Below are 15935 nucleotides of genomic sequence, written 5' to 3' on the forward strand. Positions count from 1 at the left end.
GTAATACTTAAAAAAGAAAAAAATGTTAAGGGAAGTATCTAATAAAAGTAGTTGTTTCTTTCCCCATACAGTCCCACCCACTTTAATTATCATTACTCTGAACTGCAGAACTTTCTAACAAAGCAAATAACTGAGTGACAGCAGAAGGGGGAGGGGGGCAACTTATTTATGCATTTATTTTTTATTACAGGAAGTTCCTGGAATGCAGGCCAGACAATCTAACAAAAAATGGTGAGCAAATAGCTACTGGAAGATTTCTCAGGATTTGTGAAAGCAATTGTCCTGATTATCCATCCTCTGCCAAGAATTAGAGGAGACTATTCCCAATGCAGTGGCAAGAAAACGTGACTGGGGTCACTGTCACTCCAGCCTAATGCTTAAATCTGTTACTTCGCAATCAAAAATCAGTGACTGTAGGCATAATCATTGTCCCGGTCCTGCATATTGCACAAAGGTCCATAAAATTACTCATGTGCTTAAGTAGTCCCACATGGTTCAGTGGGTCTCATTACGTAAGTGCTAGCAGGGGTCTTAGGTCAGGATACTGCATTCCTTAAACCAGACAAATTCCCATTGAAGTGATTAGGAGCACTTCATTTGCTGAATAGAAAGAATTCCACAGGTATTTGTTTGAAGTGTGAGACAAATTTACTTTAGCCACATTTCCACCTTTCTTTAATGTTTGCAGGAAAAAGCTATTTGAGTGCAGGAGTATTAATGACCAAGGCAAATTTCAGCTGCATTCACAGGTATTTGCAACAGAAGTTTGTGTACTCAGCTACTACCACACAAGTTACCTGACCAAATCACAATGAAGCAACAACTCGAATTTCTGTATCATGCACACATACTTACCAACTCCTTGGATATGTAGGATTTTTATTAAGTTTTATGCATATAAGGAAATCGTTGCCCTTCTGCAACTGAAAGGTGGGCTACATTCACTGCATTAGGCTTGAGCAGTGAGCAAGAGCTGCAACAGTGAAACAATAAATTAAGCAGACATCTTGCTAAATCAGCAACACAGGACTGAACCCTTAGTGCTGTTCACTACAAATGGATCTGTTGGATTATGGGTCATTAGTTCAACCACCTTCAAAAAGTACAACCCAATAGGAATGTTATTAAACATTTATCTTCAGGGGTAGATTTACTGGAGAAGATAAGGAGGTTGTAGAGACACTGTTAGTACTGCCTATTTCAGCATGCATTCCTGTCATAAGCACCTTTCATTCATAAAAATATCTCAGGAACCCAAAGCATCCTGCAGATGTCTGTCTTTACATGTTGGGGACTGCACCCTGGCACCCACCAGACGCTGACCAGTTATTTCCAATACACATTACCTGTTAACCTCTTGCTGCCTTCGTATTCCACGTTGTCAAGACACTGGGGCAAACTATTTTGAAAAAATACAAACTGAAAGCTGAATTTCCCAATATACAGTCAGTCCCAAGGACACTGAGCTTGCTCCTAATAGCAGGCCACCCAAATGTTTTTCGAAAACCAGAGGAGTTATTTAGAAGTGGAATTTTCACGCTCCTATAGGTTTATTTAACTCTTACCTCGGGCCTCCACATGTTTGAACCTGCCTCCTTCCGACCCTCTGACCGGCTGGAGCAGGAAGGCACAAGGCAAAGAACAGGGCCTGCCTGTGAGCCCCGGGGATGCCTTAGAAAAAAACTGGTCAATGAAATTCTCCCAGATCTTTTGCAGGTCTTAATCGTAGGTCTTCAACAGGCTCCCCAGCCAATCTGTAACACAATAGCACCAACAAAAGTGTCAAAAAGAGATCTCATGTAACAATGGTTTGTCATGGCAAAGACACAAAGACCATTAGAAGAGAAATCAGAACTAATTACTGTGTTGGCTGTAGAGGGCAACGGATCTTACTAAACTACTGTTGAAACTGTCACTGCCTTACTAAGAAAGAGGGTAATTGGACACAAAAGCAGTTTCTCTCCTTTCCTGGGGAGGTCAGTTCAGGTTCTTGGAAACCTGTACCTTGGCCAATGTGCCATAAAAAAAGTAAGGAATTAATTAAGCAGGAGGAAAGCACAGTTTTCATCACCCTGGTCTATTGTTTCAGCCTTTGCAGGCATTAACATTTGTCACTGCATCGGTTTACACTCAGCCATATTTGTGGTTTCCCCACACGAAATCATAACAATTTAAATTTTCATTTAAAGGTCAAATTCCAGAGAAAGAAGTCATCCTGTGAGGAGAGATGAGTTGAGTGGATTTTTGTTGCAGGTTCCAAGCAAGGAGGTTGCAGCCAAAGCCTGAGTGCAGTTAGCTAGCTTTACTTCACACTTATTATGATGGCTTCCTCACTGCCTCAAAGGAAGGCTTTGTTCTGATTTTAAAAGCTGTATTAGCATTTCTAGGTTTGAAGCTATGTATGGAAGAAGCTTACCATACTATTTTCAATTTCTCAATTATTGATATTCAAGAAAGCTGGGTAGTAAAAGCTCTTTTAGATTAAAACAGATCTCATTCTGCCCTAACTATGAATTACAACATCAATAATTATTTTTGTTACAAAACAATTGTGACAACCACGTCAAGCTGAGCACTCATGACTATGCATCTAGTCTCTAGAAAGTCAAACTAAGTCCTGATTTCTTGAACAAGGCAGGACCAACAACCTAAAGAAGCCCTCTGTCTTTCAAGAGTGGGTCACAGAGTTTCATATCCCTTTGACCAAGACTCAAGCAAGCTAGAGTGTTATTCCATTCCAAAAAATTCATTCCTGTTTTCAAATAGTCACAGAAATACAAACTGCGGCTTAACACACCCTAGTGGTATGAAGGATAGCTAGCTGAAAAACAAACCCAAACAACAAAAAACATCACACCACCCAAAAAACTCATACCCCCCAGAATCTACTCTGGAAATTAACAAAAAGGCAGCATATTTCACTGCTGAAAAGTACAATTTTATGGAAGGGTGTTGCCTCTTATCAGCTGCCATGCCCTTACTAGCTAGCTCTTAAAAGTAGAACAAATGTTAGGAACTTTTATGACTGGATGGGGAAAGGCAGGAGATAGACTATTAAAAAGGTATGGGGAAAGTTAGCACAGAGCCAAAACAATCTTGCAGCTGCATTACATTATCCCAGTGGGAAGTTGCCAGGCTGGCAGCAAAGTTAAGCTCTATGCTCATGAAAGTGAAGCACTGATACCACCAGCTACAACTTGCATTAAATGAACTTCCCACACCTCTGTACCAATCCAGCTCTGCCCTGATCTGCAACAATTGTGCTGTTCCAGCCTTGGGCTGGTTTTACGCAAAGGTTGCCAGTCAATCTGTACATCCAAAATGTGCAGTGATTTACAATTAAGTTTCTTTCATTCTGCCATGATAGATAGTGAGGATTATTATATGTAAGCAACAGCTTGCAGGATAGGTACTTTGCAAGTTACTACCCATCCCATCACAATCTAATCATAACACTTAAAATCTATAACCCTAATGAGCTCCTATATTATTCAAGCTAATTATTTTACAGCATCACAAATGTACATGGTACTTTTTAAAATACAGAATACAGAATAGAGACATAGAGACATTATCTTTTTGAGTTGGGAGAGTTTACACTAACAGAGGATAACACCTTTGGAAATATAATTTGTAGAAATAACTGTGGTAAGAAAAAACATCTTGGAAAAGCTTCACAAGGAAAAGTAGGATCAAGAAGCAGTATGATGGATAAATATCAAAAGGACAGGCTATGTATATGGTAAGACAAGGCCTGAAACTTTTATTCAGGTCCTTGTCAGCATGACAGAAGCTTAGCATGCCAGCTGAATGCTCTCCTTCACCTATAACAGTATCTCCATAGTCACCCAGGAGACCTTTTAACACTGTCCAAAACCTACTGCTTCCAGACACTGTCAGCATTTGAGGAGACCTTCCCTCCTAATGTTCAAGTGGAGCCACAGTGCAAAAGCCATAGGGTGGAACACCACAGAAACACACCAACCTGCTTTTAGCTCTTCACAGTTTCATAGGGATACATGCAGCATCATCAGTTTACTGCTGTACAGCTCCTCCAGCTTACACAAGCTCAGCACCATCTCAGGGAGGAACAGATGTTGTAATCACACAAACTTCCATGCAACTTAATTTAAAGCACTTTAGAAACATTTGAAAAAAATAAACCTTTAACTATGAAAGCATATTATAGACAGGATCACATCACTGGTGAAATGTAGCTGCCTCTGCTCTGCAAAACTGTGGCTGTCTTACTGTCCCCAGTGACATTACACCACCACCCAAAATCAGGAAAAGGACTGGCTATCAAAGCCAGTCTGGAACTACATTCAGGAGTTAATTTTTAATATTTGTATTTATGAGGACTATTTCTGAAAATATTTCAGATATTAAATATCATTCATTGTAGATCGTTGATCTGAAGTTCTTATAGCCATATTCACAGAAAACTCCGGTCTTTGGAGGCAGCTGTCCAGAAGAAAGGAGAGCCTCTGAATCTTAGAAATACAGAGATCAGTGTTGTGTTTTTGGTTTTGCAACAACCATTTTTGTGTGTTGTGTAGTATGTTGCCATATACCTTTATGACAAACTTAACTTGCTAACTCAAGAAAAGGAAAGATTTCAGTTGTAAAAGTAAAAACAAAACAAAACAAAAAAACAACACCTAGATTATTGAATTATTCAGTAACTAGTGGGCTGGATAACATTTCCAAATAGCAGAATTAGCATAAAACAGTACTCACAATTTGAGATTATATTTAAGAAACTGTGCAAGTCTTCTGTCAGTGCCCACATTGTGACCAGACAATGGTGTTTGCAGCAAGGCTGGAATCAGCTCCTTCACAGACAGCTACTCTTTATCAGCTTTATCTCAGTGCTCAGATAAAGATGTAGAATGATGATGAACAAACACAAAGCAGGGAAGAGGTAATACCTCAGTGCTTATTTCCAAACTAAAGTTTTGCTGTTTTGAAATATATATATAATATAGCAGACTAACTTAAAGACCTTGTGCAAGGGATCTTACAGTCTAAGGACACGCCTAAACTTCCATCCAGAAATCTGTTCCTACAGATCTTGTTGCAGAAGCAGGGTCTGAGATGACAGTCAGAATCTACAAAGATGGATGAAACGAGATAGACACTGAGAGGAATGGGAAAGACAAAAGCCTCCTCCTGCACTGTTTATTCTTCCACAATCACATAACATTACCACACAGCTACAGAGCTGCATCGGCCACCCAGAACAATACATTTAGCACTTTCAGAATATTTCAGTGCAAAGAGCAACACAAAACCCAGCACCATCACCTGTTCATGCAACCTAAACACACAGTTAATATTCCTATGGAGAAACAAAGTCCAAAGAAATGAATTCATCTTCTAAAATCCTTGCATTGACTGATTCCACAGTCCCCAGTTTACTGCTGTCCTTTGTGTGTTTCTGGTCTTTGAAAAGTCTAGTAAATAGGCTAAAGTTAACATAGTGTCAATGAGCAAGTTAATCAGTTCCTAGGTTATAGTTTCACACCATCTCCAAACTCAGGTAGGTATTGTATCACACTGGCTTATATTAAGTATTTTTTTCACAGCTTTTTAAAGTATAAACCTGAGTTTTGCTTTGATAAAATTATGCCAGAGCACAGATCCACGGGAATGGATCCATTTTGTAACTAGAGAAGACAAGGAGTCCCATACACTTTGCGGTAGTTTTCAGTAAAAAACACTGAGTCTGCTCATCTTTAAGGGGCAAATGCAAATACCTTTCTTTATTAAATGTACTGACTGTGGTGCTCTAGATTACACCTTCCCGACTTGATTAGTTATGTCTCTATTTTCTCTTCCAACAGAAAATTCCCACGAAGATTCAGAATTACACACAGGTAAATGATGTAAGGAAAATTCTTTACCATCACCAGGAACATTTATTTCCAGACAAAGATGGCTCCCAGTTGTTGTGCTCATGTCTTCATCTTTCCCCAAGCATCTTTGACATTTACAATAGACTAATCTTTTCTTCTGCTAGATTCTATATGGATGCACTAACTCCTCCTCAAACGTATCTAGCCACAATACAGTAGCTTTGGGGGGAGAATTTGTTAGAAAAATGCCATCTGTATTTGTGGTGCTCTATAAACAAAGATATCACCAATCTGATACACTATAGGTCAACTCTTCCTTTTTTTAGTGTGTTCACTTTTCAGCAACTGAAATCACAGGGCATGAAGTCAATAGATATTTGAGCTATTTAAATAGCTCCAAGGACAAAGGTCATGCCTCTGATGTGATTTATCTTCACGGGAACCCACCCAAATCTTGGAAACCACTGCCTTGGAGATAGGAGATTCTGGGAGTTGTATAGATAAGAGGTTGGTATATTAAAACTGGAGATAGCTTTTTACCAGTGTGTATTTAAATAGCTTATAGCAAGGCCTTAGGTTAAAAAAAATTAACACCAGTATGTTATACTCAGGGAAGTGCCCACGAAGTCACAGAGTTGTTCTCTCCCAGACTGGCATCTTCCAGTCCATCCAGAACCTGGCACAGTAAAGGAAATTGGCAGTTGGGTGTTTGAGCCACTGCTCTGCCTCATGACCCAGCACTGTTTTTGGTCATGCTCCTAGCTTTACTTCCAAAATAAGGATAATTCTCCTAAACAGGAGGGAGACAGCTTATCCCTTTGCAAACCTCAAGTGTAGTTCAGTGAGCCAGGCTAAACAGCCGACCATGCCAAAGCAGGTAGTCCCACACTACCATCTTCCCCCAGCCTGCCACATACTCCACTCCCTGCTTCCCTTATGCCAGACCTGGCATTTGTCTAACTCCTCTGTGAATCCAAAAGCTCGAGTACTTAGCCAGAAACATGCCCTGAAATAAGTAAATAAAAATAAAACTGACAAAGTAGCAAACTTAGTCAAAGGTCAGCTAAGCATGAGAACTGACATCAGGGAGAAAAGGGAGAAGAAGGAAAAGCCTGGGGCTCCCTGAATTTCTCAGGAAACCAGTTCCTACAGAGGTAGCAGAAACATCCAACACCAGCACCATCACTGCATAGCCACGTACAAACAACATCAGCAAATAACATGGTAAATACAAGTGGTGAAATCAGACAAACCTAAAGAGCAAGGGCAGTACCTCCCTGACTTGTTGTACTTATCACTACCCACACAAAAACAACTGTTCACACAAATTTAAAAAGTTTTGACCAGTCCTGTGAAGTCTGCTACAAGACGTTTTGTTTTTGTCCCAAATTTATTCTGCACAACAGAACTCCAGCTTGTATAACAGAGACAGCAGTAGCACAATTAAAAAATTCCACCTGAGGCCAGCTCTGTTCAGCAACCAGAGGAAAGGAAGAGAGCTAATTAAAACCATGTTCCCTAAAATCAGGAGTCATTAGTTGCACGTCCCAGATAAAACATAGTATCTGTCACAGATGTCTGACCTCAAAACAGAATAGAGAGCAGGGGAGGTGAATGCAGTTACAACAAAAAACAGGCTAAAGGAAAACATGATTTAAGAGCTACTAGAATCACTGGTATTTGTGCTTGGGTGAAAAGGAGAGAAGTGGAGCTGTAGTGGATACTAAGGGCACATTCAGGCAAGCCTGGCAACGATAAACCTTATGATATAATTGTGAGTATTGCCTATTTTCTTAGAGATCAGTGTCACAATAATTTATTAAGTTCTCTTAACTTGTCAGCCCAGATAGGAGGGATTTCAGATTAATTAACTACAGGCTTAAACTTGCAAAGGCGTATTCTGCATCTTGAGACCACCACACACCTTGCAGGAGAGCTGGAAGTATCTTTTGGGAACAAATGTGGGATCCATTACTGTTTAATTTCTAAGTTCTCCTTGCAGTGCCCAAAACACTGCAGACTGCAGCAGCTACCATTTTTGCATCTACAGCAGTCAGAAAGCTCTTGAATCGTTAACATGGGAGTATCAGTACTGCTGTTACTCCCAGACATTTCTTTCTTCACTTTCCAATGTTTTCTCTGTGCTATCTGTCATTACCTCATTTTATCATTTTTCTTTTAATTAAAGATTATTATTCAAGGGAGTAAACAGTACAATTTGAGAATTCATTCAGCATGGGTAGACACACACATGGTATAGTGACTTAAGCAGAGGATCAGGAGATGAGATGCTTTAAGACCTAGCCTGACAGTCTCTCTCCTGGTCTTTATGCTAGTCATTTACAGTGAAGTATTTTTCCCTTCCCTCAGCCAGAAGTTCAGTAGGGGGTCAATTCCTTTGGACAGAAGAGTTACCCGACTAATGTTGATGCTCCAACTTGTAGCTACACAATCCTTGTGCAGAGAGCAGACAGTTTACGTTTATCCTCACCATAGTTACAACACAGATGATCTCAACTATGTCCTCATCAGGTCAATGCACAGCACCAGCTTTACAAACACCACAGGCAGGAGAAGTTATGTACATCACATCAGCTGGTCAAGGCAAAATTTGACCTAGATGAGAACCTTCTCCCAGCATGTCTGAAATATGTATTTTTTCCTTGATCTAGTCTGGCTGCAAACTTGATAGCTAACGCTGACTAGTTAACCACAGTCATCCCATGAAGACAACTCACTGCGGTCAAAACCCAGTCACCTTTTGTTGCCTGAGTCACACGGCATTGAGATTATGGAGGAATTCCCACAGAACAGGGCTATGCAACGGACAGTGTATGGATTCCAGGTGCAGCCCCCCCCAGGCAACCCTGCCTTCTCATCATGTTGAAGAATCTTCTCTGCGCACACCATAGTATGACAGACAGGAGTAGCAATGCTTCTTTCAGCCTCCTTAGTTCTCCACCGGATAATTCTTACTTGCTTAACGAGAGAGTTATGGTTAAAAAAATAAGTAATTCACTTCAGCATTACTGTGTTTCTTTTTCAACCACACAGGAAAGCAGAAACAGACAAGAAAGTAGATCCTTACCTATAACTAGCTAATTTCCTGGTATGTTAAACAAAAGTAAGATTAATTCTTGTGGCACCATTTATTGAGTGTATGTACCTGTATCTAGTTCGTCCCTCATTTTTCCTCTAGGAAACAGAGCACTGTTTCTCAACTCAGAGAGCTGCAAAGTCAGCATGGTGTCAGTCTGGAAGCTTCAGATTAATGCAGGATAAACAGACTGAGTCAGACTTTGGTTCTCTTCTGCATCCCTATGAGATACTATGGGTACCCAAAGCAGAACAGCAAGGTGACATTAATCCTGTGAAAGGTGCAAAATTCACAATCCATTTCTATCTTTTATATGCAAGCTGGAACATTTTCAGAGCATCAAGGATGAAAGAATCTTCTTAGTAAATGAAATACTAAGAGATCAAGTATGGATTAGACTGAATTAGCAAAACTGTTCCTGTTCACTTTTTGCCCCCCTAAACTGATGAGTTTGCAAGTCATTGCTTCACTTTCTTTTCTAGGTTAAGAGGAAAAAAAACAAACAACCCATCTTTCAAGGTTTCTCCAGCAGTCAGGTTTTTCTGTGCCAAACATTTATGACAAGAATTCTCAGCAAACTGGGGGCTGTCCAGGCACCTCACATCTTCCATTCAGTTTCAAAACATAAGCAAACATCAGCACTGCCACCAAAAAAACCCCACATAGCAAACACCCATTTACCTTCCCTCCCTTCTCTCTTCTCCATGTTCTCACCCCAACACTACATTGCCTCTTCCATATATGCCAACAAAAGCATTTTATTTGAATGGATCTGAACTGGCAAAACAAGTAAAAAAGGAATTTCATGAACCTCAGTCCCATTCACTAAATACACACATACACACATTTGGCCAGGTTCAAGGACATCACATGCAAAACAGACTAAGAAATGGCTAAGTTCTTTCAGTAACTGTCAACTGTTGTAAAAAAAAATCAATGAAAATAACTCTCTACAAGGAATTATACTGAAATTTCCTGACCTAAGCTACATTCCCAAAGCTGTATTAAGAAGTGGAGGGATTTTTTGAAAATACTGTTTTCCTCCCTTCTGAAAACATAACCAGAACAGTACTTATCTTAGTGGACAAAGGCAGAATTCTATTCAACATCACCCATTCCTTCAGTAGAGAGGAGGAAGTTTGGGTTCAGATTTGGAGGGCACTGGCTATTCAGCATTCACTCACCACACAGGCATTAAGCAGAATGTGATTTACTTCACTTTCAAAGCTGAGTGAGCTGCCACAGAGAGAGGCACCATTACTGTGCACTAAGAATATCCAAGCACAGGGGGAGCGCAAAGGAGTTGGGCATTGTAAATTCATATTCCAACTTATTGCACACTAACTTTCTTGTACAGACAAGCCCTTAGACTAATAGGCACCTGGGAGTCTTCAAGTCTGAGTGCCCAATAAATAAAAAGGCTATTTTATTATTATTTTTTTTTTATTGGTGCTCTGGAACCAAGCTCTGATGTCCCTACTCAGACAATGCTTCCATTGAAATCAAGTCTTGGTCTATTATTAAATACTGTTTCTTTTACAGCTGCAAGCTTTCCAGGTTAGAGGATTTAGTATCAAGCCAAATCACTAATCTCAGTCTAAAGGGAATTGTGCATGCATTTATTTTGATTTTATATAGGTACCTAGATACTGCTAGATTCAATAGACTTGCACTCATGCCTAGAGAAGTAAGTCTTCTCATGTCTACCAATTGCCAACTCAGATAAACTCTAAAGAAAATCAAAATTCAAGTTTCATCTCGCTTTAAAAACTGCTCCAGATGCAGTTGTTTGAGAAAATATCAAGGATCACAAAAAAGCTTGAAAGTCATCAATAGCTTTCAGTTCAAATTTACCAAGCTTTAAATGCATGATAGACACTCGGAACAGAAAATAGTGTATATTTGAAGGCTCTGCTGCAGTGAGTTCATATAGCATTAATCCTCTAGATATTCTGAGCTGCTCCTCCCTACCACCACAGCTATCTTCCATACTGACAGACGAGACTTGAGCAGAGCCCACTGGACTTAATGAAGCAGCACCAGAGATGAAGCTGCCTAGAATGGACAACCCAATTTATCAACTCCCCAACCATAGTGAGCAGCAGCCATGTTACAGGTAATCTGGCTAGCCATTGCCAGGCACTACTAGGAATTATTTATGCAATTCTATGCAGCTGCAAGGAAGCGATAGCAGAAGTGAGCCCTAGACTAAGAAAACAGATCTGGACAGCATTTGCTTTTTAGCTTCATCTGCAAGAAGCTGCTCAGATTCTGACAAAGGAATCCATTTCCCCCCTTGAGATACCCAGCCAGCACACGAAGGAAGCAATCACTTACATACATGTTATTTTAACTTCCTTCCTGCTACACTTCTTGCTTTTTTAGAATGATGGGTCAATGACAAACATTTTCCTTCTAGGCAGCTCACTCACAGTGGTGTTCATGGAAAGTTTGACAGCTTTATCTTCCTTCTGAGCTACTTACAGCTGTGACTCCATTACTTTGAAGTCAACTTGGATTCACTTGGAATTAAGTGCAGACATCAGTGACTCAGGCTTAGCGTGTCACCTGCGTTTGTTATCTTGCAGTAGACAATTTAATCAGTTTTTTTTTTTTTTTTTGTCTAGGCACAAGGACAAGAAAAAAGTTGATCAGCATTTCACAGGCTTGTTTCTTCACTGCTAGCAGGCCATTTAACATCTGATAGACCATATAAAAAGGTCTTCCCAGGGGCTTACAGTGTTTGGGTTGTTCTTTTTATAGTGCAGAAGGTCATTAATGAGCAAGTGAAAGCAGCATGGAAATAGCTAGACAAGTCTTGTTGAGTTAATAAGAAACTGTCATTCTGCTTCAGTACTTTCTCATTAAGCCTAGCAATGTTCACATCTAAGGAGACTGATGGTACAAATCTATTTTAATGCTCAATTTAGTTCCCCAAGTCTCGAGTTCCCCCCTTTTTTTTTTTTTTTTTTAAGTATGGCTTTTTCAGTCTAGAAATTTGAGGAAAAACACTACACTTCAGTTTTTACAGAGGCAGTTCAAAAGCTAAAATTCCTGTTAAAATAAAAGAGAGCTAGATGTACCTTGACTTTTCTGAAAAGACTAGACATTCTAAATCAAATTTTGTCCTCTTGCTCTTATGAAATGGTACATGTTTCTCTACAAAGTCACTCATCATATTCTCATACTTTGTATGTCTCCCAGGACTAGCATCCTTTTGGTTGTTGTTGGGTTTAAGTGTCACACAGAAATTAACTCCTCATTGCTTAAATAGGAGCAAGGCACAGACACCACCTTTAACTGAGTCTTAAGTACCACGGGCCTGTCATGCATCACGAACTAACAATGAGTCCACAAAGCCACTTCTTGCTAATAACTCCATGACAAGAAAAGCTTTAGTAACTCTTTAGCTACACTCTTCTCTCCCATGTAATTTCAGTGCTTCTGCCTAGAAACTTAATCACCTCTGTTGTTGCTAGGTATCTTTCCAGAAAGGATTAGTTACCTGTATTTCTGACCTTTTGTTACCAGATCCCAGCACTTTCTCTTACGCAGCTTTTACCACTGTGCTTATTATTCCAAGCAAGTGTCTTGGCAGAAGTTCAGCATCACACAGGTTGCAAGGAAAGCCAATTTATGAAAGTGACCTCTGTGTCACTCTGGGGTTGCCATCAGGTCACTTCAGGCTCAATCTCTATATACCATCATGCACAGGAAGCTGTGCTGGCAGTGGTACAGTACTCGGTAACTTAAGCCTAAAGTCAGGCATATGAACTCCAAGAGGAGGATGGAAAAGATTGGAGCAAAGTTCAACAAAGAAAACTGATGGAAAACAGCTATGTGTTCCCTTTTGTACCTCACATGCACAAAACCTTCATGTGTGTATCAGACTAGACCAGCTAACACTGAGCAATACCAGCTCTCTCCTGCTGTTTTTAACACTAAAGAAAACAGTGCAGTGCATTAGTGAGGGAGTTTCATTCTCTTATCTGTTATTCTCCAGCATTTGTTAGCTAAACCTCTTAACTCTCCCAGCTACCCATTGCTCACACCAGGGAAGTTCCTAAAGCACACCTTTTCACACAGCATGGGTTTCATCTCTTAGTTGATTTCTCTTTTCTGAACTCCACACATACGGAATTTCTTGTTAGTAAGCCCATAACAACTGTACATCTCGGCTCTGAAAACTCCCTCTAGAGCTGCTTCCACAGAACTCGTTTTTATGTTAGTTTCTTTTCCTTTTCTTCTCCTTACAACAACCTACCAAAAGTCCCTAGATCTTTCAAGGCAAAGTACTACTTCCTGCAGAGCAGATACTGTGGTAAGCTTCCTGAAGGCTTGAAATCTCAGATCATTAAGGTCATGCAAAGGTGAAAAGTGTTTAAAGGACACTGAAGAAGAGGTGAGAAAGATAAGATGCATCCCAACATGCCAAAAATACTGCAGGATTCAAGTCATGTAAATAAAGGGATTTCCATTATAGGCTATGCTGTTTTGGTGGAATACTTCATAAACCCACCAATCTGAGGTAATTTAAGAATTCTCCCATTATTCTAATTCCATGAGTGCTTCCCACCTTTTCCACTGTTGCACAAACAGTACAATGCAACTAAAGAGTGTTTTTCCTTCCCAGTCACACTTTTGCCAGCTGAGCACTGGTACTTTCTCAGTACTAGCACTCTTGACATTAGTGCAGCTGCCAAGGAGGAAAAAAGCAAAGAGTTTAGATAAATCTATAGCATATACCCACAACTACCTTAAAGTACATTTAGCACTGGTGTTAGAGTCATGACTAGCATTACCACAGTATGCTCTGCTGATTGTACTCTGGACTACATGAAGACAGAGCGAACAACAACTTTAGACCATAGAAGCAGCAGTGAGGGCTGGTGGAACTGACAGCACAGAGCAGCGATTGCTTTATGGTCAAAAGGCTTATTTTTTTAGCTGTACTTTCCTGGTGAGGCAGAAGGTGGGCAGCAAAGCATCAGAAAGAGCATAGCCACCCTTACGCCTATACACCATTCAGAGCAGCAAGCATGCATTCCCTGATTGAGTTCCTGGTCCTTTCAACACTTAGTTAGCTCTGTGACATCAAGACATTTAAACTTAGTACAACACAAAATAATAAAAAAATAAGCCTGCGAAGGTATTAGCGAGAACTCACACAAGGCTCAAGAGCTTCTGAAGGCTCAAACAGATATAAAAAAAAAACAGACCACAGCCTTGGGAAGTTTCCTTTTTTGTGTTGTCATTGGAAAAAAAGAAGCCTATTTAAAGAATTATCTCCCCCTAGGTATTTTTATTCCATAGCCTGCATCACAGAGGTTCAACTTTTCTTACCACATACTGTCATTTCTTGATGCTTTAAGTAGATCTCCCAAAATCACAACCTCCTGACCACCTAGAGAAGATGTTCTGTTTGATAAAAGGTAGTTTCCTTGCTCTTCAATCTGCACTTCACAACTTCTGGAGACAACTGCAAGGGCTATCAGCAAAGTCATTTTTCATGCTGCCATCACTGCTTTCTTCTTGCTGTCTCATCAGGACCAGCCTTAGGTTGTACAGGGCTCTACATGTCAGTATCATATACAAGCTGCTATCTAACTCCTTCTTCAGTTTTGATTAAGTCAATGTAATTGGCCAGCATGGGGGAACTATGCAGGCGTTGCCTCCTTTCTGGAGACAGGAAGATACTGGAGTTTTTCTCCCCCAGGCAAGAAATAAGAGGTGTGAGCTGTGATTTGTGATGAAATTCAGAGCCATGCAAAACTTGCCTGGTTTCAGATTTCATTACCCCTACACTAGAAAGGTTTGGCAAGGTAAAAAATCCTCCACCAATTAAGGTCATGCAACATCCAGAGTTCAGGAAGTTTCCAGCATGCAGCAAGGTGATAAGTCACAGCTTCAGTCAATTCTTCTCTTGAAATTTGTTCAATTCTGAAGTCCCATAGGGCTTTTTCATGGGCCAAGAAGCTGCCAAGAAGCTACACATGCCCCAACAAAAGTAAATAGGCTCATTTTAGCTTTACAGAGAGTCACAGGGAACAGAACAGCTGGGAATGCTATGTTCCTTCTTGGGCTTGAAATATCAGCCTTACAGCCAGAAAAAGACTGCTGTACCCCTTCAGAAGGAAGCTCAGAACAAGACAATAGCAACTCCCCCACTCTAAGGATTCAATAGCATTTTCAACAGTGCTGTAAGCCTCAAGAGCAACTAACTTCAGAAATAACTGTTCACGTTACATTGAATTTGATCCCCACCACATTTGCCATAAGTTATGAGGTTCGTAACTACGTATTTAATTTGAATTCACATCTCCCTCAGCCCGTTCCTGACCAACATCCCAAGGGACATGAGACTGCTCCCACTTTGTAAGACAAAAAGCTCTGCATATATCCTAGGTCATTCTCTAAAGGCTACACCCTGAAAGAAGCATCAAGTACACTTTTCTGTTAGGTGATCCTTAGGCAACTTTGCCCAGATGTTTGGCAGTGGTGGAAGGCATAAGAGAGGAAGATCCATCTCCAATATTTTTTTATATTTTTTTTTAACCTAAAAAGTAATGTGATCTTTTGTAGTAACACACTTCAGTGTCATGCCCTGACCACAAATTGTACCATTCTATATTGCTTTTCACACATCCTTGAAACAATGGCGCTCTCTACTGGTGCTTTAACATCCTATACCACAGGCCAGCTCTGCAGAGAAAACCACTGCACACCCACAGCAGAATAACTTGTTTTTTTTCAGGGAAAATTCTGCTCCTCCTACTCCAGACTTGAGACTCCCCCTTTTAGGAGGTGGTTGCCAAACACTGTCCTTAAACATACATTGGAAAGACATCTCCTATTGCTTAAGAACTGCTTACTTCTACAGTTTAATCTCACAACTTCAACTAAAGCTGGTAAGCAAACTGCCTCCTGGGGCTTTGTCAGGAAGTGAGAGCACTATTTTACAGATCCCCTTCTTTTATTTT

The 15935-nt window shown here is 40.3% G+C and overlaps 1 long non-coding RNA gene across 2 annotated transcripts in view; it reads right to left on the minus strand.

Annotated features, from left to right (window-relative positions):
- Positions 1–15935, minus strand: part of LOC121072156 — a 145762-nt gene that overhangs the window by 123612 nt on the left and 6215 nt on the right. For both annotated transcript variants that reach the window (XR_005821033.1, XR_005821034.1), the window contains exon 3: positions 1566–1754. This is a non-coding gene — a long non-coding RNA (uncharacterized LOC121072156). The remainder of the gene's footprint in view (positions 1–1565; positions 1755–15935) is intronic.

This window comes from Cygnus olor, chromosome 6, assembly GCF_009769625.2.
Source record: "Cygnus olor isolate bCygOlo1 chromosome 6, bCygOlo1.pri.v2, whole genome shotgun sequence".
In the NCBI taxonomy this organism is placed as follows: Eukaryota; Metazoa; Chordata; class Aves; order Anseriformes; family Anatidae; genus Cygnus; species Cygnus olor.